The sequence below is a fragment of the Harpia harpyja genome, chromosome 12, assembly GCF_026419915.1.
Source record: "Harpia harpyja isolate bHarHar1 chromosome 12, bHarHar1 primary haplotype, whole genome shotgun sequence".
Lineage (NCBI taxonomy): Eukaryota > Metazoa > Chordata > Aves > Accipitriformes > Accipitridae > Harpia > Harpia harpyja.
Window position 1 is genome coordinate 25,980,285 of NC_068951.1, and position 27,250 is coordinate 26,007,534.

The 27,250-nt window shown below is 39.7% G+C and overlaps 1 protein-coding gene across 2 annotated transcripts in view; it reads right to left on the minus strand.

Moving 5' to 3' along the window:
- The window catches only part of IRS1 (insulin receptor substrate 1), a 56,528-nt gene that overhangs the window by 12,628 nt on the left and 16,650 nt on the right, over nt 1-27,250 (minus strand). The window contains exon 2 of one of the 2 annotated variants that reach the window (XR_008237468.1): nt 11,830-11,911. The exons of the other annotated variant lie outside the window; for it this stretch is intronic. The gene's annotated coding sequence lies outside the window, so the exon portion shown is untranslated. The remainder of the gene's footprint in view (nt 1-11,829; nt 11,912-27,250) is intronic. 2 annotated transcript variants of the gene reach the window in all.

The window sequence follows — 27,250 nt, forward strand, 5'->3', positions numbered from 1 at the left end:
CAGTCACCAAGACGACAAAATACGTTGTGCCATAATCAAGAAACCTTAGCTTGCACTGGTTTCTTTGGTCTGGTTTCCTGAAGAAACGGAGCTGATGTAATTGGTAGAATAGAAAGCAGACCTTCTAAACAGGTTGTAAAATTCAGTTTAACTTTGCAAAGACATAAAGTTTCAGATACACTAAGCTACTTGTATTGGCTTTGTGTGGCAAGGTTTTGGTAGCGGGGCAGGTTACAGCGGTGGCTTCTGTGAGAAGCTGCTGGAAGCTTCCCCTGTGTCTGACAGAGCCAATGCCAGCCGGCTCCAAAACAGACCCGCCACTGGCCAAGACCGAGCCCCTCAGCGACGGTGGTAGCGCGCACGCCTCTGGGATAACAGATTTAAGAAGGGATAAAAAAAAAGTTGCAGCAGGCACAGAAACTGCAGCTGGAGAGAGGAGTGAGAACCTGTGAGAGAAACAGCCCTGCGGACACCAAGGTCAGTGAAGAAGGAGGGGGAGGAGGTGCTCCAGGCACCGGAGTAGAGATTCCCCTGCAGCCCACGGAGGTTCACGGTGGAGCAGATATCCACCTGCAGCCCGGGGAGGACCCCACGCCGGAGCAGGGGGATGCCCGAAGGAGGCTGTGACCCCGTGGGAAGCCCACGCTGGAGCAGGTTCCTGGCAGGCCCCGTGGCCCTGTGGAAAGAGGAGCCCACACTGGAGCAGGTTTTCTGGCAGGACTTGTGACCCCTTCGGAGACCCGCGCTGGAGCAGTGTGCTCCTGAAGGACTGCACACCATGGAAGGGACCCACGCTGGAGAAGTTCGTGAAGGACTGCAGCCCATGGGAGGGACCCGACGCTGGAGCAGGGGAAGAGTGTGATGAGTCCTGCCCCTGAGCAGGATGAAGTGGCAGAGACAACGTGTGATGAACTGATCGTAACCCCTATTCCCCATCCCCCTGCACTGCTGGGGGGGGGGGAGGTAGAGAATCCAGGAGTGAAGTTGTGCCAGGAAGAAGGGAGGGGTGGAGGGAAGGTGTTCTGAGATTTGGTTTTATTTCTCATTACCCTACTCTGGTTGATTTGTAATAAAGTGAGTTAATTTTCCCCAAGCTGAGTCTGTTTTGCCCATGATGGTAACTGGTGAGTGATCTCTCCTGTCCTTATCTCGACCCCCGAGGCCTTTGTTATATTTTCTCTCCCCTGTCCAGCTGTGGAGGGGGGGAGTGATAGAACAGCTTTGGTGGGCACTGGCCTCCAGCCAGGGTCAACCTACCACACTGCTGTACGTTTTGTAAAAATCTATGGCTGAGTAAAGGATTCCTTTTCTGGGGCACAGTTTTAACCCGTGTGTGCCGCAGAGAGCAGGCTGGTCAGCACCCACCATCAGACCCTGCTCCCTTCTCCTCAACAGACCCAGTACTGTCTGGCAGATACTGCAGAGGAAAAGCAGGAGAGGGTGTACTGCGGGTACAAAAGGGCCAGTTAATATATCTAAGACAAATCTATAGGAAACAGGGCTTCATTAGTTCCACTGCTCACAGATCATCTGTGTAAGCAGTTTTGCTTGCAGCAGTGTTTTGTTAGTACTATTACTGTTATGTTATGCAAAGAATGCATTAAATTCTTAAATATTACATGAGATTTAATGGATTGTTTGACCTTCTACATGTGATACACAAGGAGGGTGATGTTCCATTCAGCCTTATAACCTAAAAACCAGAAGTCTGCATTATACTTCAAGGAGCAAGTGCAGATCAACGTATACCTGAGATGGGAGAAGGCAGCTTGAAAAGCAGAGGGAAATAATAAAATAAGTAAATAAAGAAATAAAATCACCAGTTGTGACAAGCCACAGTGCAATTTTCAAGAAAGTTCTTGTCACTCTGATCTTTGTTATAAAGGTAACCCAAACCACAATAAGACTGCAACCAAGCAGCTATGCCATTGATGACACCTAATACTAAGTTACTTCCAAAGCCAATGCTCCACAGTAAGGAAGTTTTACAGCACAGTCCCTTTTAAAACCTTTTCTGCTTTCGGAAGCTATCTATATGAAATTCTCCCTGCATCCTTATCCAACAGGATATCACATTTGTTTTTTAAGTTCTTCTATATGTTTGGAAACTCCCTGCAGCTCCAGTGGTAGCGACTCTTGAGTGTCCTTGCTACAGTAAGAACAACATATGAAGAATGGCAGAAAGTATCTTGACTTCTGCTTTCCATCCATATCTTCATGCCAGATCCAAAAAATACTCTAAGTATGATTTTAGGTCCAGTTCTCTTAAATGAAGGCTTTAATTAAGATAAAGCTAGTATTTTTGTTACAAAACTTCCATTTTCATGGCCTTTTGGGAAAAAAAAAACCACCACACACAGCATGGCAACCAAAGAGATCTCAGTCTACGTTATTTTGTCCATCTGTTTTCCAATAACAGCAGATTTTTTCATATTATTAAGAAGGTTTTTTGAAGGTACATTTCATCATTTTACATCACGTAAGGAACAAAAGAAAACAACTTTGCAACTATGTTGTCATATTGAAAATATATGTATATTGCAGTTTAGAATTTTATCAGAAGGTATATTGCTTATCACACTTTTCTGCAACATGAGTTTTCTACTTATCACATGCATTGTACAAAATGTAAGAGTACAACACCACTGCCTATGAGTTTGCATATATGCAAAAAGGAGCTAAAGTAGGCTATAGTAGCATGAAAAAAAAAGTTCAACTGCATTACTGGAAAACCCCCAAACCTCCAAAACCAGGACAGCTCCCTGCCTCAGTAAAAAACCAAAACCAAACAAACACCCAACCCGAAACCTTCATATTGTCAGATACAACTTATGATTCCCAATTCAAATTCCAAGGACTCTTAGAAATAACAATCATCTTGGAAGGAGGAGAAGGGAAAAACAAAGAACACTTATTTTCTACAGATAAATACATCCTATATTGGTAATGATTGTTTTTGCTTACATTTTCTCCAGTCTCAATAATTGCATACTCATCTCTCTTTAAAAACATTACTTTAAACTTTTCAAAAACTTAACTTCATTGCTCGTTACCAACTATGCATAATGCTCAATGCAATGTTTAATTTTAATTACGAATCATGACAATGAAAAGCCAGAGTTTCTGCAGTGTCTGTAGGCATCTTGTTCTACAGAGACAATATGATGAAATACAAACAAACACTTTCTATAACTCAGAGTCCTGGTATTTCAGCAAGGTAAAACAACGTTTCAAACTTTCCTTTTTGTTTGTGATTCTCTTCTAGCTGAAAGTCCTAGTTGCTAGGAAAAGATGCATCAGGGTCTGTGGAAGCACACACAGTGGGAGACACAGCTTTTAGAAATAATAACTGAAAGGTGTAACAAGTTCTATTGTAAATGCAACTTGGCATTTTTCAGTTACATATTGACATAACAAAGCATGGCTTTCAAACAATTACAACACCTGAAATGTAGTGATTACTTCCTTCCAAACTTCAAGGTCACTTCAAAATCTGCAAAACATCAGAGCTGTCTAAAGTATTGGTTGGAAGGGATGAAAAAGGAATAGTGTTCTCACCTTATTGAGGATGGTTAAATTCTTTTAGATAAAGCTTTCCAATGAATTTCAGCTGGAGGGGACTGGTAACAACCATGAGAAATTTCAGCCTTAAGCACTGAAAGTTGTCAAAAAATGAGCAAATTAGATGTTCTTCTATTTTACCATCCAAAATATAGACAATACAGACATTCACATGACTTAAGTGAAAATCTTCTTGTAATATCCATTTTCAGAAGAATAAGCAACTTGGCTAAAATACCCTAAACTTCCTTACAGGGCACAACATAATATTTTAAAGCTAGCTCATCTTAGACAATCGGATTTTTGCTAGCACAATCATTGCATAACTGTAAACACAGCTTTTTATTAAAAAAAAAAAACACAAAACTGCCTCTTTTGCTACTATTTTTACTTGTCAAGTGTCTTCCATATGGGCTTAAGAATACGTCCACACATGCTTCCAGACTCTTACTTCCTTTTCTGTGCTCAGATGCCTCCTTGCTGCTGCTATATTATTTCTCAGCTTAAACATTCAAGAGAAGAGTAAACAACCAATTTTTTCTGCACTGTTGTTTCAGTCAGAGCAATCTTATGACAACAAAAAGTAATAATATATTTAGACATGTGTAAGATTTCAAAGCTGTATATTTTAAATGTTGAACTGGCCACTTCAGTAATACGATGTATATGAAACACAGAAAATATTAAGCCACTTCACTAACAAAGCCATGCTTCACTGAAAGTGAGATCACAAAATTAACAGAAGTATAAGGAGAACAGGGTTTTGGAAACATCCCACAGTTGCAATTTAGATGCAGTCATTAAACCAGGGAACAACATAGATATCTACTGACATTTTGCTTTAAAAGGTTTAAAGAACCCCCGTTACTTAAGGGTTTACAAATCAGATTCAGCTACAGGAAACCATGCTGCAATCTTCATTTACAACAAACCCTAAATTTAGTAAGCAAAAGCCATTAGCAGTAACAAATTTGAGCATAGACACAGTACCTGAGCTATGGGAAGGGCAGTCCATAAAGCACAGACTCCTCCTGCTCTCATCTTTGTATACCAGCTGCTTCTTTTGACTTCAATGACTGTCTTAGTGCAAGTATTTCTATAAGCCAATATTGCTTTTCTTTCTTTTATTTAGGAAACTAATATGCAACTACAAACAATGTTTATAAAATTATTATCCATATTCTGTAATATGTAAACAAGTACCTGTTACTTATAGGCCACAGATGAGCATAATATTAAGTAGTAATAGAAAACAGCTGCATTTTACTTTTCCAATTGTTTATATTTCTAAAGCATCCACTCTTTAAAATATTCTCCATACAAATAAAACACATTGTGCCTGAATAAAGGACAAAACAACCACAGTAGTTTTAAAACACTGCATTTCCTGCAATATTATGCAAATTAAACTTCAGTCTGCAGTCTGGGTAGATAGGGTACTTTTCAAAGGGTGTAGCAACTGGAAAGGTTAGTGCTGTCAGGTGACAGGCAGAAAAAGGCATGCTTCACTCTACTGCACAGATTACCCATACCACCCCCCAAGCAACCTTGATATTGCAATCATTTATACATGTGTGGTTTTACTTGAGCTAGCCCACTTTTTGCCTTCATTTGCCACAGAACAGTTTTTATCTCTCTTCCCCTCTTTCTGTACACACACACTCAGACTGATACATGTAAGTATATACATATACACACACAACATATCCAAGCACTCTTTCTTTGTTCATATAGGTTAGCATAAAGCATGATTTATTTCAGCATTTCCTTCAAATGTCTGCAGTACGTGTCATCTTCCATGTCAGTACCAACTACAGGGTAAAGATTATGTGCACAGATTTATCAATCATTAGAAAATAATGCACCCGAAACAGATGATCCGGAAGCTTTCCAAGCTCTCATGACTCTTGTCCTGAAGCAGCTTACAGTCTAACCTTTTGAGAGATAAAACAAATACTAAAGTCACTTAACAGTTGAGGGACCGTCTTTGTGTGATCAACAGTGCTTCCAAAAATATTAAGTACTTCGAGCTAGCCTACCTTTTGCCTTCATCTGTCACAAATACAGTTCTGTAACCTGCACTACAGCAGTATCCAAAACAAGATAGGTTAGGCAAAAGCTAGGTTTCCCCAAAAGGGGAAAACAGACGTGGTTACAAACCCACAGATACAATCTTCTGTACATCTGCAGACTCTCATAAATAAATCCACAAAGAACTTGCAGCTGGGATTTCAGACATTTCATAAATAATACCAATTCACTGTTTGCAAACCTACCTGAAGTCAACAAGAATTGATGATTTTCTTTCCCATGTATTCCAAAATTACCTGTAGTTGCAAAATGGTATCTCAGCTACCACCCTACAAAACAAGCCGCTGCTAGCAACTGAGTTGCAAATAATGTTTCCAGTTAGTTTTGTTGATTTTAATTACTCTCTATAGTTTTTACTTTAACTTAATAAAAAGATAGCTTCTAAAGAGGCTCAGGTCTCTTGTGAGAAAATAACTTGACTTTCACTTTCCATGATTTTAACCTTTATCACAGAAAAAGCTTAAAAGAGGCCCTGGCATACACAATACTAAAATCAAACTATGTTAACAAGCAGTATTTGACCTTCCTATAGTTTTAAACCATTCTCTGCAGTTGGTGGTGATTGTTTCTGTGAAGATGAAATAAAGTGTTAGTACCCATATATGCCAACATAAAATAAAATAGAAAAAATTAATCTAGTGACTACACACATTAAAAAAAAAATTCAAGCCCCTCCATCTCACAGGCTGTAAAGACAACATGAAAACAGCAGCCATTTTTAAATTGGTATAACACTGGTATACCAGGAGGGAACTCATTACTTGCTTTGACTTTGAAAAGAATTTATCTGTTCTTCGGATTAAGTTACAGCAGAGAGGCCCCACCAGCCTCTCTTCACCTTCTGTGGATTTGGCCCCTTTCCAGCTCGGGAAACTAACTGTACTCCGTGCTCCACAATGTGCAGCTCCTTGTGCAGCAGCTACTTTATTTTTAAACTTATCAGTTGGGTGGTGGGAAGTCAAAAATACTGGAATGGATTACTTAGTTTTTAATTATATTACCATTTGTGAAAAATACTGATTATAATTTTGAAAGGCCATTACTAAACACGTTCTATTCACAGTGCAGAACAACAACTGTAACGAGTCCTCTGCTTCACATTTTTCTTCCTTCATTTCATGTATAACTTTCTTTTGGGAAAAGCAGATCCTCGGGTTCAAACCACAAGACAGGCACTAAGCCCTAGGCTACAATACCAAGTTAAACTGGGGTGTGTGTGCGCATGTTCTTATGCACACACTTCGGCAGCTGGTAAACATCCGGACATATTAACCACTGCACAGCAGCTGTAGCAAATCAAATTCAGAAACCCTGCTGCACCTCCTATATGTTTTGGTATGCACTAACAATTATTTCTATGCTACAGCTGAACAAAGATCATGTGAACAGAGTGTAACTAAGCCAGATCGCTCTTCCAAAGGAAGAATTACATTAATATTAGAAACCCATAGCATCGTGTTTTCTAATACAGTGCGTAATCATCAAATGAGGGAGATTTAACTTTTTAAAAAAAAAGATGGTGTTAGTTCTGTTTCATGTACAGCAAGATATTTATAGTAACCACCATAATAAAGAACAAGCAAGAGTATCATACATGCCACTAATATGATCGTTATGCTGCAACTTTTCTAGTTACCGCAAACATGCAAACATTTGCATGAAGATAAGAGCTCGAAGTTATACTTAGAGGAAATAACATGAGTTCGTGTCACTACGAAACAAAGCATCAAGTAAGATTCATACCAGATAAGTACCTGACACCCATGTATCTTAACTCTCCTGAGCAGTGCTTCTTCCCAGCATTCTCCTCCATCCATTAACTGTTCCATGATATACCTACAAGCATTTGCCAATATACTTCCATGAGTGTGCTTATAAACTGAATGCAACACTTCAGAGAGACAGCTATAATTACTTCATATTTCAAAGCGTATCTAACAGCCTGCTGGCTCTTCTGCATGTCCCTGCACATCAGTTGGGAGCCATCATTCTAGATGTATCTATTTTTGTAATTTTGGAAAGACTACAACTAACCTTGAGATAGTGCAACTGTACTGCAAGGTAGTAAAAAACATTTGGGGGGGGGGGAGAGAAACTTCTGACTTTCACTGTATTTGGTTTTCACACCATTCACAGAGTATTTTGAAGCAATTCAACTTAATTTTTCTTTCCATACCACTCAAAGGCCCTAATAAAGCATTGAGAACAACTACCAATATAAAATATCATGACCATACAGATATTTTCATTTTTCTTAAAAAGTCAAAGTCAAGCAACTATGTAATTACATTGCTTTCTTCTACAATTAGAAAATACGGTATGTTGGGGAAAAGACTACATCAAGTCAACATGCCACTACAGCACAGCGTAAGGGTGTACTCTGCAGCACAGCTGTGTGTGTCTCTTTCAGCAGAGCTTCAATGAAAACCAATACCTCCAGGTTTCACTGCTGGCCGTTTATGTGAAACTAAAGTAAGAAGCCAAGCTGAGCACCATCGGTGGGGTGTGGTGTGGTGTGGGGGGTGTCAAGACAAGCATGTAGCCAAGTAAGAAGATGCAGGGAGAGCCTGATCTCATTTTTACTCAAGTAAGGAAATAAAGGAAGTAAATTGAAGACTTATGCCAATAAATCTTACCCTGCAAAGCAGATTTTGAGATGATAAGAAGACAGATGTATGTTTTTAAGTTACATGAAATACAAGCGCATTTCATGGGGAGCCAGCTATCCTTCTATAACTAGTCTGAATGCCAATTATAGCAGGCAATTTGAGCTAAATATAAAAAGCCACAAATCTCACAGTTTGAGATAACTTCCAAGGAGGTGTTAAAGTTAACTTTGAAATGATACAAGATGACTTCAGCCTTCTCATAATGAATATGTTATTGCAGAATACCCAGGAAAGGACAACCATGCCTGTCAAAACACCCCGTGACTTGTGGGAAAAGAGAGGCTGAGGAGATTACGTGGATACTTCACATATTTCTCCAAGAGTAACAGAAGGAATTTTCTGCTCACAGAACTTCAGGGATGAGAACCTGACTGTGCAAATTATCAATGACAAGACTTTAGCTAGTAACTTCAGTAACCCCTGCATGTGACCGAGCTACGGTCTCTCTTAACTGCGGCAGCTGGATTAGTGAGGCTGCCATGGGAATACCATGATGTTTGACATTCTGCAGCACCAGTAACCTGCAACAGGGAGAGGACAGGTGTCCAGCCTACAGACAGAGGCTTGTAGCCTTCAGCACTTCATCTTTTTATTAAAAGAATTCCTCTATTCTAACCTCAAACGTAACTGCCATCACTGCACTAGCCAGAACTCAGAATACAGCTTATCAAATGGTTTTCTCCCTTTTTGACAGGGTCATTTGACATTCAATACAATCAAGCTGCATCTTTTCTGTTCATGGTAATGTACTGCAGCCTGCAGCAGCAGCTGGGGATGGTAGATCCGTCTGTCCCCTCTTTCTGGCTGGTTTGGATCTGCATGTTTTCCACTGCCTCTCCTATGCCTCTAGCCGCATGTAGGATGCAGCTGCCCAAGAAGCCTTCCTGACATGCTACGTTATGGTCAGTTACCTCATTATTATAGAAGAGTATTTCGGACAGCTTTTGCCAGCCTCTCAAAGCTAAATAACCAAGCAAAGCTTCAAATCCAGCTGCCAATAGGAATACATATATATTAGAAAGCTGGACCGGATTTCAGTTCCTGCTCTACAAATATAGTTGGAAATAAAACCCAACTTCCACAGAAACAGAGAAACTGAATAAAAGTTGCTACTGTTTCCTAGGCTGTGAGCTCTAGCTCTCTTCCTTCAGTAGTGATCAGGCTGTAATATTATCTGTAAGCATCCATCTGCAGAAGAGTAATACCTATGCTTTAAGTAGCAAGGCCACTTTAATGGATATTGAGAGCACTGAATTCACCACTGCTGGCATGCAGTTTACAGCTTTACTTAGCCACAAACTCAGCATCCTGCACCTCCTCTTATGCTGCATTTGTTAAATGCGCTCTCAGCATACTCAGACACGTACTTTCAGCTCCCCTTGATCAAAAGATGTTGACACTTATCCCCGAGTACTTGTATGCAATACACAGGATCAGGTGGGCCTCCGCACACTTCCCTGTGCTACAGAGGTGGGCTCCATGTTACCCTCAGAGGTTGGCTGGCCACCACCAGGACCCTGTCCCTGCCTGGACCAAACTGTAGCAATATAATATTTCAAGGAGTGGTAGGGCTCCTAATGGACCAGCAAAGCAATCTAATAAGGAGCCTTATGCTGTGGCCTTCCATAAAAAAAGAGGTTTGAGGAAGACTTCATTCCCCCCACCTCCTTCACTCTTTACAGCTGACAATTTCTAGGGACCAAAAAGAAGTCACATTTGTTTTTCCCTGTTGCATGCTGCGACTGGAACCAAACCAGCCAAAACCCTAGTAATTCTAAGCTCAAGTTTCCAGTGTCAGTGCTCATCATGTTACCAACCACTCTGTTTGTATTCTTCTAGTGCTTTTTTTCCACCCACCAAGAACGGCCTTTACATCACCTCAACAAACTTGTTTAATGCAAATTAAAAGATTATTTTGATCACTAAATACATTATCAACATTTAAGAGTATTTTCATTGCATTGGGTGAAAACACTAGACATTCTCAAAAATGAACGAAAAAAAGTACAGAGCTGGCTCAAACAGTAAATATTAAAGATTGTTCACAGAATAGTAAATATTGACATTTTTTATATAAGTATTTAATTATTTAATAAGAAAGTATTCTCTTGGCCAAAGAAGAAAAGCTGGGGCTTTTTCCTGTTTGGTTGGTTCTAAAGTTATTGAGCAAACTTTACTTTATACACTTCTATTCAGTACTAAAAAAAAAAAAAAAACAAACCAAAAAAAAACCAACTCCCCCGCCCCCCAAACAGAGGCTCTTTTTCTGTATTCTAAGAAGTGTATTGCTAAGATTTATGGTCTCTTTCAAGGAAAGACTATCATATAATTTAGGATTAATTTACACTTTGAGCTATCAAATTTCACTGCAGTGTTACGGAAAGAGGGGACAGGGAAGGCAGGAAGAAAGCAGGACAAGCTCTTACAGGGCTCATACTCAGTGTTATTCCAAGACAACTGTGCCCCAGCAAGAAAAATTCAGATGGATATATCCACATGAACAATAACTATTGCTAGCATAGCCTTCTAAGTGACAGATTCTAGAGCAGCTTGACACTAAACTAAGATGAAGCTCGACTGTGTCCAGATTTAGATACAACCTAGCTCTTTTCATTAATGAAGTTTTCCTGTAGGATAAAATACATTGCAGAATGTTACATTAAAAATGGGACATTTATTTCTCTGTTGTAAGAAACTGAAGTTAAAAATAAAGCAAAAACCCACCACTTTTGAAAGGAATGCCCTCACCATTTTTTCTATTTTTCTTATTATGCCATTTTTAGCATTTGTTCAAATTGCTATTTTTCAGCCTTGCAGCCTCTCCAGTCTTAAAATTATGCAAAAACCTCCAAGTTCTTTTTATTAATCTGTCTTTTAGATGATTTCCACCCAAATTAATTCTAAAAATACAACAAAGAAAACCACTAACAGCACTAGGTTCACTGTCTTCCAGTTACCAGTGGTTACCACCCTACAAGCCACTGCTATACTGAAGTTAACTTTGTGAGGATTTAAAAAAAACCACATTTACTTGAAAATTGTGTAATATACTACCCTAGACTCTAACAAAAGAACTGCTCACATTTTCAGATTGTAATTCAATGCCTTCTAGCTGTGGGTTTTACTCTTGCTCGTGAGCAAGGTCCACCCACTTATTTGCATCAATATGCAGCGTTTGTAACTTTGAGATGAGGCAGGGGATGAAGAACTTTCATTTCTCAAAGCACACTGGGACATACCAAATACTAAGGAATATGTCACACTGATGAATTGATAAAAAGTGTGTTTGGAGTCTTGTTGCATAAACAGCAGTGTACCTGCTTACCCCACAAACTGAAGGCAGCTAAGTCTGAATAAAATCTTATCACTAGTAGCTGAGCACTATCCCAAACCTCTCCTTGTAATCTGAAAGGAAAATTATGAGTGTGACCCAGATGAATCACATTCCCAGATGGACTTCCCAGTATTTTTTTCCTGGCTAGAAAGAAGGAAATTTTTTCCAGCTTACCATGAAGCAATAGCCATCTCAGCTTGCAGTACCGATGAATTTAAGCAAGTAGATCAAGGGTGTCCCTTGGAGATGCAGCTTACTGAACATGAAAAAAAGAGAGAAGCTTCATGCCTCCCATCTAACCCTGCCATGAATGAGAACATAATTTTGAGTGAATGACAAAAAGATCCCACTAAGCTTGAGAGCTCAGGAATATAAGAAATGCCTGGGTAGGTCAGACCGATGGTTCATCTAGTCCAGAATGTGTCTCCAACAGGGCAGAAAAGGTACTATTTAGAGCGAACCTATAAACCATGTTCTGCGGTCCACTCCCCTCACACTCTACCTGCTGACCATGAACTCTCCTAACCCTGTTTTGAACCTGCCTACACAGCCTGTTTTCAAAACATCCTCTGGCTGCAAGTTGCATAAGTTCACTGCCTGCTATGTAAACAAATACTTTCTTTAATCTGTCTTAAACCGATTCCCAACCAGTTTCATCAAGTGTCCTGTAATTCTGGTACTGCAGGGTTTCTGTCAACAAGAGTTCGGCATTCACCTTACTCACCAACTTCATGATTTTGTAAACATTGATCATGTTGCCCCTCTCAGCCTCTCATCTCCTAAATCAAGCCTTTTAAATGACACAACTCCACACAAGGCAGTGATACCATCCCCTTGGATTGAGGGTTGCCCTTCTCTGTACCTTCCCCAAACTAAGGGTACTAACTATACTTTCTTAAGATGTGGACACAAAAACTGCACCCAGTGCTCAAAATGTGGTGGGCACACGAGTGTTTTAAATATCAACAAAATGACACCTTTTTCTTGTCCTCAGTACCTTTTTCTGATGACGCCAAAAGGCACTGCCCATGGTTTTCTGGCTTTTTTTTGGCTGCTGCTGCTCCACATTGCAGACAATGATTCTGGAGAACTGTCAATGACAACCACAAGACCTCTCTTCCAAGTTGCAACCCTCAGTTCCGAGTTCAGCATCACACAAGCATGGTTTAGTATAATTTTTTCCTTACTGGAAAAAACTTATGTTTAAAAACCTATGTTTACCTATGCTGACATTCGCCTACCACACTTTTGCCCACTTAGTTATGTGATGGCCTTCTGGAATTCCTCAGCACTGACACAGCATATAAATACCCAAAAGTAACAGTAATACCGTTTTTCATCTGAACTGGAATTATTTTGAGGCTGGTGCAAGTTAACAAATCGAGCTGTTGGTTTGAGTGATGTCTAGAAGCCACAGGGAAGGCAACTGAGATCAATCAAGACCACTAGAGCTGGTTTTATCATTGTGGGAAAACTACCAGAGACAGAAGATTTATTAAGCAGGACAGAAATCGGGTGCAAAATTTAACCAGAACATACCAACCCCCCCCCATCACACCTCCATGACTGATGATAGAGAACAGTGCAAAACCTGCAATGGATTGTTCATAGAATTGTAGGCTGTTCATGGATGTAGCTACTTGACCACTATTATGCAAGAAATTAGATCTCTTGTAACACCAACTCTGGTGATACTCTAGCACGTCAGCCAGACAGCAGGGCTCCTAATGTCGCTTTGTCTATGTCAGCTGTCAGTCCTCACTTTTACCTTACAATGAAAAATGACTGTCAAGGAGATCTTCAAAACTACCTTTTAAAAGGTTAATGTAAAAATCCAAGTAACACTGGAGAAAAAAAAAATTCTAATTAGAAATCATACTGAAGATTGAAGCAGGATTCTTCTGCTAAAGAATTCTGTATTTGGGCAAAGCTGAATCACCACAATACCAACAGAAATTAAACAAAACCTTACTCAAATTAGAGGGCTACAACAGCTTATCACAATAAAATTAACCAGCAACTGTAAACAAAAGCCTTAAGAACTTCTGTGATTAATGTAAGATACCTTAAAAAAATTATTATTTTGGCTCAACTGCATTCTGAGCACTGTTATAGCACCATAGGAATCATCATCTATCATGTGCAGCATTCCCAAGGGCTGTCCCCTAAAATGTATCACAGAAACTTCATGTGGTAAAAGTAGCAGATCTAAAGTTAAAAACAATACTGGTAATTTCTACTTCTGGATACGACTGCAGTTTACTCTGTGAAAGGAAACAAAAAAAAACCCCCAAATGCACACCACCACCTTTATTCAGACTCAAAAGTTAATTTCAATTAACTATCAAAACTGCATTCCCTCTTTTCTCAGTCAAAGGAATCAAAGACAGTTTTATGGCTGTTCTCTCGAGCATCAAATAATTTCAGACAAAAAAAATCCCCAATTTTAAAAATTAGCTTCATCAGATTCTGTTGACTAGACAGTGATTTTAGAAGAGAAGGCTATTTTTTTAGCCATACCTGGTAGAGCCAGGAGCCTCTTTCAGGTGTGTTGGCACAGACTGCTTCCTAACAAATATAAATACCACATTCATTTTGTATTTTTCATCTTCAAACATGCTTATACATTGCACATAAAAATTAGCATATACCGTACTTACTGAAAAAATGCCCTAACCCCCTCTCCAAAATAAAAGAACCCCACGAACTTCCAGATTCCAGAATGCAAATGAATTTCTGGTTCCAACAGATTTACGTTTGAAATCTACTTTCTCTGTCTTCCCCCTAATGTGTGTGTTGGGATTTTCTGAATGTTTTGCTCAGCAGACATGTTTTTAGAAACCCTTTTCTCTAAGAATCTTCCATTTGGGATCAGGTGATTGACAGGTACTGACTTTCTTTTCTTGAAATTTTGAATGCTGAAGAACCTTGCAGCAGCCCACAACAAGAGCTTCTGGAGTACCTGGTACCAATGGGGTGTTATCTTCTGCGACAAAAAGCACTGCACTTTCGTTGAGGGTGCTGAAGTCTCGTCTGCCATTTGCCCTCTAGAGTAGTCTCCATCACCTTAACTCTGTTTTCCCAGAACAAATGTAAAGTAGAGCATAATGAATAATAAAAGGAGAAAACCTATAAAAGAAGAAAACCTACTTTTGATTCTCAAATGAAAAACCTTGTAAACTTTTGTGCACTGTCTCTTAACTAGAAGTTTTTTGTTTTGTTTTCCTGCAAGTCAGCCACTCAGAAGTAACAAAATGTGCCCAGTAACGGGCATGAAGATCTTCAGTTCTTCAAGTTTTATTTTCCTTACAACTGTTGTATGGAGAATGTATTTTCAAAACATTTTGAAACCTGTATATGCAACAATAACTTGTTAGCGAGTAAGTTGCCACTATATACACATTTGCGATACTAGCACATGCTAACTCCGGTTTTTGGTTCTTTACCCTGCACATCCTGAGTTTAACTTAGTAAAGCAGAAAGAGACTACTATTATCCCATTTACCTTGGCACGTATATCTAGTCCTCCCCTAAAAAGCAATCTGTCCCACATAAGTCAGAGGCAATAAATAACATAATTTATAATCTGTTTAAGACAGGCAAAGGGTATGTGTCAAACATTACAAGTCACCTCTTTCCTCTTTCCAATTCTCTGCTCTATTCATTAGATCAAATCTTTTGGTTCCTCTAATCTGCATTTGCCGTTAAAAAATGCTAGTTTTAAGCTCCCTTTAAAACATACACTACTTAATAAGAGAAAACTGAGGACCTGACAGATGAAATTAATATAGTGCCTTAAAGCTGTGATTATAACTTTGATACTTCTTGGTTTATACCTCCATCCACAGTGGCAGAGAAACATTCACAGTCATTTTAAAGGCCCTGAAAGGCTGCCCCAGGAATGTTTTAGCTGAACACAGTCTATCCTGCCCATCTTCAGAGGTCACTTTGCAGTGGTCAGTCTAGTCTCAAATCACAGACTGAACATCAGAACAGAAGATGTATTTACCCTCAGTTGACTAGTAGTGTTTACGTGCTTTCACTTGTATCTTTTCTATTCCATTTGAGCCAATTATTAATTTGAGGTTCCCTGGACTGGGACTTTCATCTGTTAAGGCATTAAGTTATTAAGGGAGATGAGACTCATGATGATGACAGGTTAGCGCATCTAAGATGATTATCTGTTATCCTACATCTTTTATGAATTGGTCATGCTTGACTACAATGTAATGGACACAGTACAGAGGAGTAAATTGAAAACAGTTTCATCCAAGAATTGTCAGCAAGATCAAACTACACCATTCTGCCAATCCTCTAAGAGTATCTCTAAGGTAAATAATAATGGGTTTTGCTGGTAGATCAGTAGATGCTAGTTACCAAGCCTCGGGAAACCTATAAAACATTTAGGGAGACTGCATAATAAGAGATGTTCCAATACGTGTTGCAGAAAAGATGCTTCTGCAACTGAAACAATATAAACCCTTAGCATTACAGGCCTAGCTTGGACTACACACGCAAGTGGCACAGATCCTGTCATGAATTATGCTCACAGAGGTGGAGCACTTAAGTTGCCTACTCCAGATAACCCTGTCATTTGCTCTAGTGAAATATAAGCCATGTAATTTGCAGAAAACAAATAAAAGATCTGATGGTCTAAGGAAGTGGCATTTTGTAGCATGGGATAGGAATTCAAGTACCAATTAAAAAGTCTGAAGAAAAAAAGAATTAAAATGTAAAACAAATTGTCAAGTTGCAAAAGAAACAGTATATATATTGCCAGTGATAATTAAAAAAAATATTGCATATGCACTTTTAAAAAGAAAAGTTAATTTAGTGCTTATGAACACTGCTCACTCAAGTCTGTGCTGACTCAGGAGAATGCAATCCCCCATTTATCCATGGAACAGGTTTTCCTCCAACAGCTGATTCCTCGTACTTGCTCGAAACTCTTTCTGGCCTCTCCAGCAGCAGCAAAAACAAAGCTGTCAGTTGTCCTGGCAGCCAGCTTTAGCATGTAATAATGTTTCTAAAATAATAACAACTTAGAATATTAACAGCACACACCTTAATAAACAGGCTCAGGAGGAGAAATGGTGATCCAGCTCTGCCGAGGCGGCAGCTGGATCGCATTTGGTGGGAGGGAGCAGGCGCAGCGAGCGCCAGCGAGCTCGGGGCAAGGGACTGAACTTTGCCCCATTTGCTGCGCTCAAGTACCGCAGCTTCGGGTGAGGGACTGGAACAAATCGGCCCCAGCACTCACAGGCAACAAGGTATTTTCTTCACTTTTAACGCTTGTAAGTGACACGTCTCCAGCTTCAGATCCAAACCAGCAGAGTAGGTAGCACCAAAAAGAGGATTTTTGTTCTGCCTCTCAGCAAGGCACCTTAGCCCTTTCCTTAAACACATCCGTGAAGGAGAAGCAAAGCTGGGCTAAAAATAAACCTCATTTAACAGCTTTCCTGTGCTTCCTACGGTGTCTGTGACCCTACAGCTCTTGACTTGAGGCATTTAAAAATCTCTAACACCACAACAACAAAATATACCTAAAAGTAAATATTTTATTATTTCTAAACCACAAAAAAAAAGTTAAAACCTTGACCTAGAAATATTTTTAAATTAACTTAGAATGGCAAGAAATGGGACCACAGCTGAAGTGAAAGAAAAAGGAAAGCTGCGTAGAAAACTGAGTCTCCGTTAATTCCCAGCCTTAAATTGCACCACACAAGTGCAACACTTAAGATTGCCTGGTAGTTCCTCTGAAATGGTTTATCAGACTGGTATAGGCAAGGAAAGTTGGCGTGTACCCTCCAGCCGCTCAGGTTACCTACTCACAAGACATGAAATAGCCTTCTACTGCTTCTCAGAACACTCTGAAATATTTTTCCATCATTTACGTGACCTCATCCTTAAGGACACTTTTGAAAACAACGTTCGATGCCTTCTGACTCACAGCCAGTGGTTTCACTGGCAGCCAAACACGTGCACTCCAAAACACTCTCTACAATCTAAATTGCAAATACAGTACAAGTATATCAAGTTCCCTTTATGGTTTATGGCTTCATATGTGAGGGGAAAAACCACTTGAAAATAAACAGAATCAAAGCTATACCCTACCTTATGGAAAAGGCTTCAGTTATAAAGGGACTGTGAATGTTTTGTCCAAAAAGATAGCCCAACTGTCTATTTGTGCTTCAACAAAGCTAAGCAAACAGCTTTCAGCAGGAAACAGAGCGGATCTTTTACTGGCAGTGTGTAAAAAAAGCTAGTAAAAATTCAAATTAAAAGGAAACACAGAGGGGAGGAAAAAACCCCAAAACCTTTTTATCCCCTGAAGTACAAGATGGAATAAAAAAATCTTCTGTTTCAGAATGACGGGTTTGGCATCAAAATTCGTAATTACCCTCATGTCTTCTCTCTCCCTTTTGCCTTTCTGAAATTCTAAGCTAATTTCAGAGCTCTCTGAACTTCTTCCCCAAGGCAAACACATGAAGCAAACTTCCATTGGAAAACTACCCTGTCTCTTCTGCATGGCAAAGCACAGCTGTGGAAGAAAAGGGTGTGCTCTCTTTGAAGTCTCATTATTAGCACTTGTATCTGTTAAATATAGCTCTCCCTCCTGCACGGCTTGAGTGATCGCGCTGTGCGTTTCGATACCTCTTGCTTGTCTGTACCAGTTGTCTGGCTGGTGCTCTCTTTTGGGTGCCCCCAAAAGAGGAACCTCCCAAGCTATCTGGTTTCATCATCCCTGAAATGACTGAAGATTTAAATTTAGATGACAGTGGTCATAAAATTAAAGAGTTAGAAGCTCTTTCCCCCTCTCCAAAATGCTACAGTTCCAGGTGGTTTTACGGAGAGTGACCACGTCTGTCTCAGCTCTGCTGCACTGAGAAGCAGCCACATGTGTAGTTCAGAAAAGGTATACAGAGCACACTACACAAGCTGTGTAACAATTGTCGGGAGAGAAAAAGACAGATCATCTGTCGTTTCCTTTGTAACAAAATATCACTTGACGTTAAAAAGGATCCAATTCTTGTTAAATAATGAAAGATGTGCCTTCTTACTAAGAAGATTGCTGTTATTCTTAAATACCAACCAGCAAGTAGGGACAGCAAAACGGATTACAGGGCAATGAAAGCAATCACACATGGGATTCAAAGTTAAGCACAGAGGAAAGGAAGCTGGTATACACATCATATTCCTGGTTACAACCTTTATGATGCAGGCTTGAAAAAAAATCCCACTGCCAGCACTTCTGGACAAGTTTTGGCAAAAACAGTTACGAGGATGGAAGAGGGGGAGAAAGCTTGACAACAAGTTGTTTTGTGAACAAGGTGAGGCTTATCGATTTAGGGTTTATGAAGACTTTGAATCTCAGCAGCGGCAGAACGTTACGTATTTGGACAACACCAGCCAGCGCTGTACAGGAACTGAAATGATAACCAGTGATAATGATTACTCGCATCGTTTGCACTGCAACAGCACACAGGAGCCTCAGTCACAGCTGAAGGCCTCACTTTACTGGCCGCTGAGCAAAGAAAGTAAAATGACAGTCCCTGCCCCAGCAGACCCATAGGGGAAGAAAAAGGAGACAAGTCGATACATCAGAGCACAGGGAAATAACAGCATAGTATTTCTCAACATGTTGTGAGCCACATGTACAACTTACCAAAGGCCACAGCTGGCCTATTTATCATTAATTAACGAACACACAGCTGCAATTGCGTAACTGTTCAACATCCTTCCTACATGCACATCAGAGAACTTCCATCTGAACAGCGAGGCTTCTTACCTTTAACTATGCTTCACAGACTAGTGCAGGACACACAACATTAAAAGAGGGTGCTTGGAGTTGGGCTTGGGTGTTCTTATTCCCCCTCCTCTCTTTAAAGTGACCATCATCTAAAGCTTTAGAAATACATCCTCACTATGATGATGCATCAGATTAGCATTTGGATGGTCAGAAGATGAGCAATGGGTTACAGTGGCATGGCTTCTATTAAGTACTTCATGGCCAGAGGGCTTAGATGATGTGGTTATTGCTTCCAAACTCAGCCCACTGAGTGCACTGCAGAGGTCACCCATCAGGTACCCCTTACGTGAATTTCTAGGTTTCTCCTTTTTAAGTAAAAATTTCATGAACTAATTTTGGTCTTTGGGACCTGCTCTTTATTTGGCATTTCCTGAAAAGATGCAGAAGGTTTTTCTTTGAAGTTCATTATTTTTCCCCTCCTCTATCTTTCTAGCCCTGAAACATGAGGAAAAATCTTTATTTCTCCTTGTTTGAAAGAATGCCTTGAGTTTTAATCATTTAATCTTTGTCGCAAAAACAATTAAGCACACATCTGTTCCTAACTCTCAAATGAGTAGTTAGATGGTAAAAAGTCCAGTCAAAATACTTGCTTGTAGACCTGAGAAACAAAACCTAGAATCTGCCTTGTGGCACAAAAAAGTGCATCCCCTTCTAGTGCTTAACAGCAAAGTAAATTACTGATCTATTCCCTGCATGTTAAAGTCATATGTTGGGCAAGGTAAACTACCAGTTCATCTGTTGTTGATAATGATAGGCTTACAGAATAAGCCGCAAACATTGTATTTGTTCTACTAGCTAACTGTTATACAGAGTTTAGTGTGACACATTTCCCAAGGAGCAAGAGGTTGTATGCTTCTGCAAGCACAGAGAGAGAAGACAGATATCCTTTCAGGAAACAAACCAAAACAACAACAACACCCCCCTCATCTCACTACATAATTCAGCACAATCACTCCCATTTCTATTAATAACTTGAATTCTTCTTAAAAAAAAACCAACCAAAAAAACCAAACCCACAAAACTCTCCATAGCTGAAAGACAGAAAAATCACTAGAGTAAATAACACTCCTAAGCAGAAATTCAGAGGTGCCCAGTGCCATTTTGGTATCCCTGACCTGGCAGGTATGAGACAGGACCATGTAAGGAGATAGATACCCTTCTGGAGTAGGGGCTGAAAGCTAAACAGGAAGGCCAGGAGCATCTAAAAAATGCTCTAGGCTAACCATAAAGGATGAGATTTGGCTGCTTAACATCAAATGGGTTTATACAAAAACAAAACAAAAGAACCTTTGTGCATAAGGCTCACTTCCAGCCATTTGACTTAGAAAGCTTCTATGATCCTAACACCGGAAAACACAGGAAAAGACCAAGCCCCTTCTGCTTCACACCGTCAGTATAATGCCTCAAGGCACAGTTATCATCCTGCTCCAATGAAATAAGCACTCTGGAAAATGAATGAAAATGTTGCAAGGAGATGATGATCACAGTTTCGCGTCTACTTGAAGCCAGTACAAGCCTGTCCTGCTGTTGCCTTAAGTGTTCCCACTTACTTTACATAGCCCCATCACACACAGCAACCCCTCCTTCACCCAGGCACAAGGGATGGTGTAGCAGCATGATGAATTGGCTTTGAACTAAAAATTGATTTCTCCCCTCCCCAAACCAGGTTACTTTTAGCCTGGATTAGGTCCCTGATGTAGCTCCCTGCTCAGCTACAGGATTGCTTGTACTTGGACAAAGGAGGCAGCAGCATGGGAGCAAGAATAAGAATACTTCTTCAAAATGACAGTCTAAAAAGTAGCAGTGAAAGGATGGTGTACAAGCATGCCCAAAGCCTTGCGCAGGTACTTATGTACAAGTGCCATCCATGCTCTGAACTGACAGGGCACCAACCTTCCCCTGTCCAGAGACTGTTCAGAGACACAGCTGTAATCACAGCAGCTCCAGTAACCCTTTCTTCTTCCTGGGAAAGGGGAGCTCCAAATCAGACAGCATGTTCAGCTCAGCAACCTGATTCAACACAGGAATACAGTGTCATACACTGTGATCAAAACCGTAAAGGGCTTACCGGGAGGGAGGGAAATCTGGTTTAGTCAAATGGAACTTGAGCTGATGACTGAACCTTGAATAGCCGTTCATACCTGCAGTCCACGTAAGTAAACAAAAGTCACTGAACTTACCCTGGTTAAAATTACATGCAGCTGTAAAACAAAAAAACCCCAACAAACCCCGATCTGCTCTGAAATGTCTCTGAGTCTTCCCCAAAGGTCTACATGAATCTTTCACTTTACACCATCATTTTCTTTTGCCCAGACCAGTCGCTATTATGCATGGTATTAGAACACTTGTATTAAAATGCTAACTTTCTTAATTCACACTTTTTGTTTCTCTGTGCAAGTTTGTACATAGGCCAGCCTTTAATACTGCAGCATTTTTTTCTTGCTTAATCAAAGCCTTGTGCATGAGGACACTGACGCACAATAACTTGGTATTATTCAGCCAAATCAGAACACTCTACATTCAACAAACAGAAGTATAAAACAGATTTTACAAATCTATGACATACACGTCAGAAATATTTCACAAGTGATTTTCATTTCAAATCTTTGATTACCCTTTTTCTCTGGAAAACAATGCTCTTGGGCAGATTGGCTTAAACAGCAGAAAGCACACAACTCTCACTCTAATGCACACACACACTTCCCCACAAAAGAAAGAACTAGAGAAAATAAGAGTTCAATGGCATTCACTATCAGCTTTTAAATACTGATAAAGAACCCTTAGAAAAGAGCATTTCTGAACATACAGCAGCACTACAGCACTCCAAACTCTACCCACATCCCTCTACTGTGTCTATACTACTGAGGGAACTCCGCTCCAATGAAGTCAATGGACATTTTGTTACCAATTCTTATATGATAAAGTACCTCCAACAGTGTGCAAACACATTAGCAAAGCCATATCTTCCTGCTGCCTTCAGGATAATGGTACAAAGGACTACCCAGCTTAAAAATTGAACTGTGGTACAGAGAAATGAAAACTAAGCCTATTTTTCTACGGCACTGCAACTCAAACTGCAAACAGATCCAAAGGCAACTGCAGACAGAAGGAAGAAACCCTGGGGAGATGTGTCTCAAGCAGAAGGTAAAGCTGCTTCAAATGCCAAATGGCTGGGCTGGATGGCCCTTGGAAAGGAGTTGCCACCACACAGTGTAGGTGAACTGAGCTTGCACTAAACATCTGAAACAATACGTTGAAAGTTTTGGTCCAGCTTTTCTTATTTCTGGTTTCTATAACATTGCTAACAATAAACTGCCAGGTGCCAGCTGAAAAGAGTGTGTTGTGTGACATTCAGTTGCTGAAGCAGAATGAACTTGGGGGAATCCTGTCATTGACAGACAAACACATCCACTAGAAGATGCCAAATACTTGCACTGCCAGAGCTACTTAAGGTCAAGAAAACTACTCATCCATCTGGATCAGTGGATTTCCATGAGTCTATGGAGAGGAGGAACATAACCTAAACACAGTAAGTCAAGCTCATGCAGAACAAAATTTAAGGTTATTTTTCCAAAGATGTAAGAAACCTGTGTTTGTGTCCTCTTCCATGTTTCTTTGGAAACACCCAAGACACACCTTTATATTAAGAAATGGCAGGGGAAAGAACTAAAGTTCCCTCACTTCCTTGCTCAGAAAATACTCATTGTTTGGATAAGCTGTTAAATTAATTTCAGCTGTAGAGAAAATGACTCATTAAACAGAACAATCAAAAATTTCACTGGAGAGAGGGGGAGGAGGTAAGGAGGAACTTAAACCTTCCCCCTCTCTTGCCAAATAAACGACATGGTAGTTTGAAAAAACAAACTGAACGCAGTAACATTTCTTAATAAATAAGGCTTAAAACAGAAAGCTACAGGAAACTGAGGCAAAGAAAAAAAATTGCCAAGCTACAGATGACTATAGTAGCTCTTCGAGCATTTTAATTGTCCAACTGTACTCAAATACATCCGGAAACGTTGCCAGGAGCAGCAGAAAGGCAGAGCTATCTTTAAGAGGTTACTTCCTAATGTAGACCATAATGTTGGAAGTTCAACAAATAGTTAAAAGCAAGTTTTCTTTTTACAGTCACACATCTGCCGGACAACACACATTCAGTTTTGTATCATAGCACAGGGGACAACATGCAGAAGATTTTTTAATAAAAGAACAAAAATTTTCTTCCACAGACTCAACTGAGTAGCTATGAGATCAGCAGGAAATGTTTCAGGGAAACTGTGTTTCCTTCGATCCAAGTCAGGTACTTATTGAATCCTTCTATAATCACTAAATTTGAATGAGAACTGGGGGCAGAAAGGTGGGAAAGCTGCCTGTTTCTCATATGACATCTTGAGTAAGTATATCAGAAGGTCTGAAAGACAGCTGTCTGAAGCCATTACATGTATTTTTCATTTTCACCTGAAAATGTTTTCCACATACTTATGACCTTATCTAAACTAGAAAGGCTAATTTGTCAGTGTGGATTTTGGTTTTGGTGGTAAAGGTTTGTTTGAGAAGATGACTAACACAGACAGCTAAACTAATATGAATACTAAAGCAGCAGGTGCAGGTTTGCCAGTAAAAGATGTCTTTTCTCAGATACAGCTCACTATTTTTTACCTGAACCAAAACAAGACATAATGGAGAATTGTTTCTTTCAACAGCATAAATACAACTATACCGCATTCACACTTAAAAGTAGTACCTCCAGGGCCAGTGAAGAAGCAAACCCATTTCGATAAAACCTCTCTGATTCTAACCCAGCACACCTGTGAAGGCATCTGGGGCTAAGGGACTGGTGGTACAGCTGGTTCTGGCCAACTCGCAGCTAGTCAGGATCATACTTCACTAAAGGCACAATTTCACAGCAACTGTGCAGGCAGGCAATTTCAAACACAGTTTTTGCAGTTGGCAAAAGGAGAACCCAGACCAGAAGCAGCAGTAGTGTAGGCCAAGACAACTGTGGTTTCAAGGAGAGTGTAAGGCACTAATCACATAAGGTGTTCTCCTTCAAGTTTAAAAAACTGAAGTCCAGACTGGGGGGAAAAAGAAGTTTAAATGCTGCCTGAAAGAATACTGCAGATGAGGTTTCACAGGTGGTTTTAACCAAACTAGAAGCTGCTGCCTAGAGAAATGGTCCAGCATTCCCTCCTAAATATATTTCCAAGTGCTCCCCTGCACCATCACCTGTGAGCAACCACAGGTGATGTCAAAACCAACTCTCCAGAGTAATACATGGTCAAGGAGACAGCAACAACAGGGTGGCCTTCAATTACTTTAAGCTGATGGCAAAGCTGTGCCCTGCATTCTGCTTCTTAAGTGGAACAATTACCTATACTTATCACAGCTCTTTCTGGCCTTAAATGTCATTCATACCTGCATGAACTGAGCCTAGAGACTCAGAACAGAGAAAGTCGCAACAGTGGTAGAAGTTGCAAGTATGATTATAGGATATGCAGATAAAGCCAGAGACATGAAAACAGATTCCAGATAGTGATTTGTATAACTCTTGACTTCACAAAAACAAAAGCCTTCAAAAAGTTACAGTGAAATTCTTATTGAAGCTACTATAAGAGCGTATCAGTTAAAAACAAAAACAGGTTGCGAAGCTCTAGAAACAATAGGAGTCCTATAACACAAAGGCTATCATTAAGTGTTCTGTAGTCCTGTTTATTCTAAGCATATAGCAGTCCTGCTAATAGTCTTTTGCTTTTACCTGTTCCTTCAACCTAAATGCAAATGCTGAAATGTGACCCAAATCCATAAAGCACAATTAACATCACAGGAGTTATTTGATAAAGGAATAAAAGCTGATGAGCTACCCTAACAAACATAGAAGTAAACAAGCTTGAATCAAGACAGATCAAACATCTCACCAATCTTCAGGAGAAGAATTTTTGGAAAAGATTAAATACCCAAGGTGGGAGATAAATTAGACGTTGAATTACAGATCATTTTGTAGCACTTTAGAACTAACTCATTACTATAGCTAACTAAAATTAATGGGGACTTGCTATTAATTCAAACAGAACAGTGTAGTAACAGCTTACAGAATAAGAAAGAAAAAAAGTTAAAGGGACACATTCTAAAATGAGGCATGTTGTCCTAGTCCTGTTGACTTCAAGAAGGTACAGCAATTTACATCAGTTGAAGATTCCTCCCTTTCCCCGCCAAGATGAGACATACTTCACAGCACACTCATGCAGAAGGATCATCATTCAAACCTTCCTCCAAAATACATTTACACAAATGTTACCATCATCTTATACGATTTTTTTCCTCTAACAATTCTTGGCACATCAATGCTTTCCACTACTGCAATCCCACAATGTTATCAGCGTAAGTAACTTCATTCATACCTATGTTTAAAATTGTACAACAGCCTATCAAGCTAAGAGATTATGACTCATTCAAGCCATTAAAGCCCAATTACATCAACTGAAACTGAACTTCCCAGCATTATTCCAATTTCTCCTTCTGCTCACTCAACCCCTGTACCCCTTCCTACACAACTCTGCCTTCTCTAACCTTGTGAAACTTCTCCTACAGAAGACCCACTAACTGGCCAGCCAATTTACACAGCCTGCCTGTCACTCTTATCCTTCAATACATTTAGCCACCATTTCTCTGTAATTGTGGTTTTGTCCTCTCCTCTCACCCTCCCAACCTCCTACCATTTCATGTATCGTCTGCTCCTCCTCCTCTGGACCAGACGAGGTCCCGTAACCAGGTCTTTTCTGTGCCTACACTTTATTTCTGCATGGTCATATCAGTTCAAATATATTTAATTATCATGTATATCCTGACACTTGGCTTCACGGTGGATTAATTAAAATTAAAGGGATTAAAATAATCAAATTTAGATTAGCAAATGAGGAAACTTATCTTTTTACATTCTTAATGGTCATTCGCAAAGAGTGATAACCATTAAATCATGCTGATCTGCAATATAACCTTTTAATTTAGCATTTGGTATAGTCCCTAGTTAGACAATACCATTAGTGTATATTTATGCAGAATCTTGACATAAAATTTATGACCAATACAGGTCACTATTTACAAGCTGGTTAAATTTTATATTTTTGACTTTTCAAGCTGTGTTTGAATGAAAATCAGGATGCAGCTGTAAAATAGCATGGTCTGTATTTAGTTATCAGTTAACTAAAAACTAACAAAATATCCTGAACACATAAGGAAGTTGCTTAACAAAATAAACCTTGCATTTAAAGACAACTGCTTTCTTTTTTAAAGCCTCCTCTTTATTTAGTAGGTGAAATTGAGCAGGCTTGGCTACTACAGACTATAAAATTTCAGATTTAGTAGAGTTCATGGTGTTTTTTTAACTAAAAAATCTTTAGAAAGGAAATCCATCTTCCTATTTTTTCAGTTTCAGTTGATCTCACTCAACTGTGAATAAACTACTCATGTAATTAGGCGAGTCATACTAAAATGAAAACAGATTTCTCTGGATATCTACTGAAGCAGCTGTTGTTCTCAAAAATGAGTTTTTAGCACTTCAAACCCCGATTCTGGATACTTCACCAATCATGCTCACCAGAGGAATGGTTTTATTTCCTCTAAACACTTGATAGTTACATTGATTGAAAGGTCTGTCTTAATTTAGGTAATATTAGTATATTACAGCATACTTAGTTCTGAATACAGGTTTATCTTTGAGAAAGCATTACAAAAATTACTTCAACCTGGACCACCCCACTTTCTCAACCTCAGTTTGCCTTCTCCAGGGAA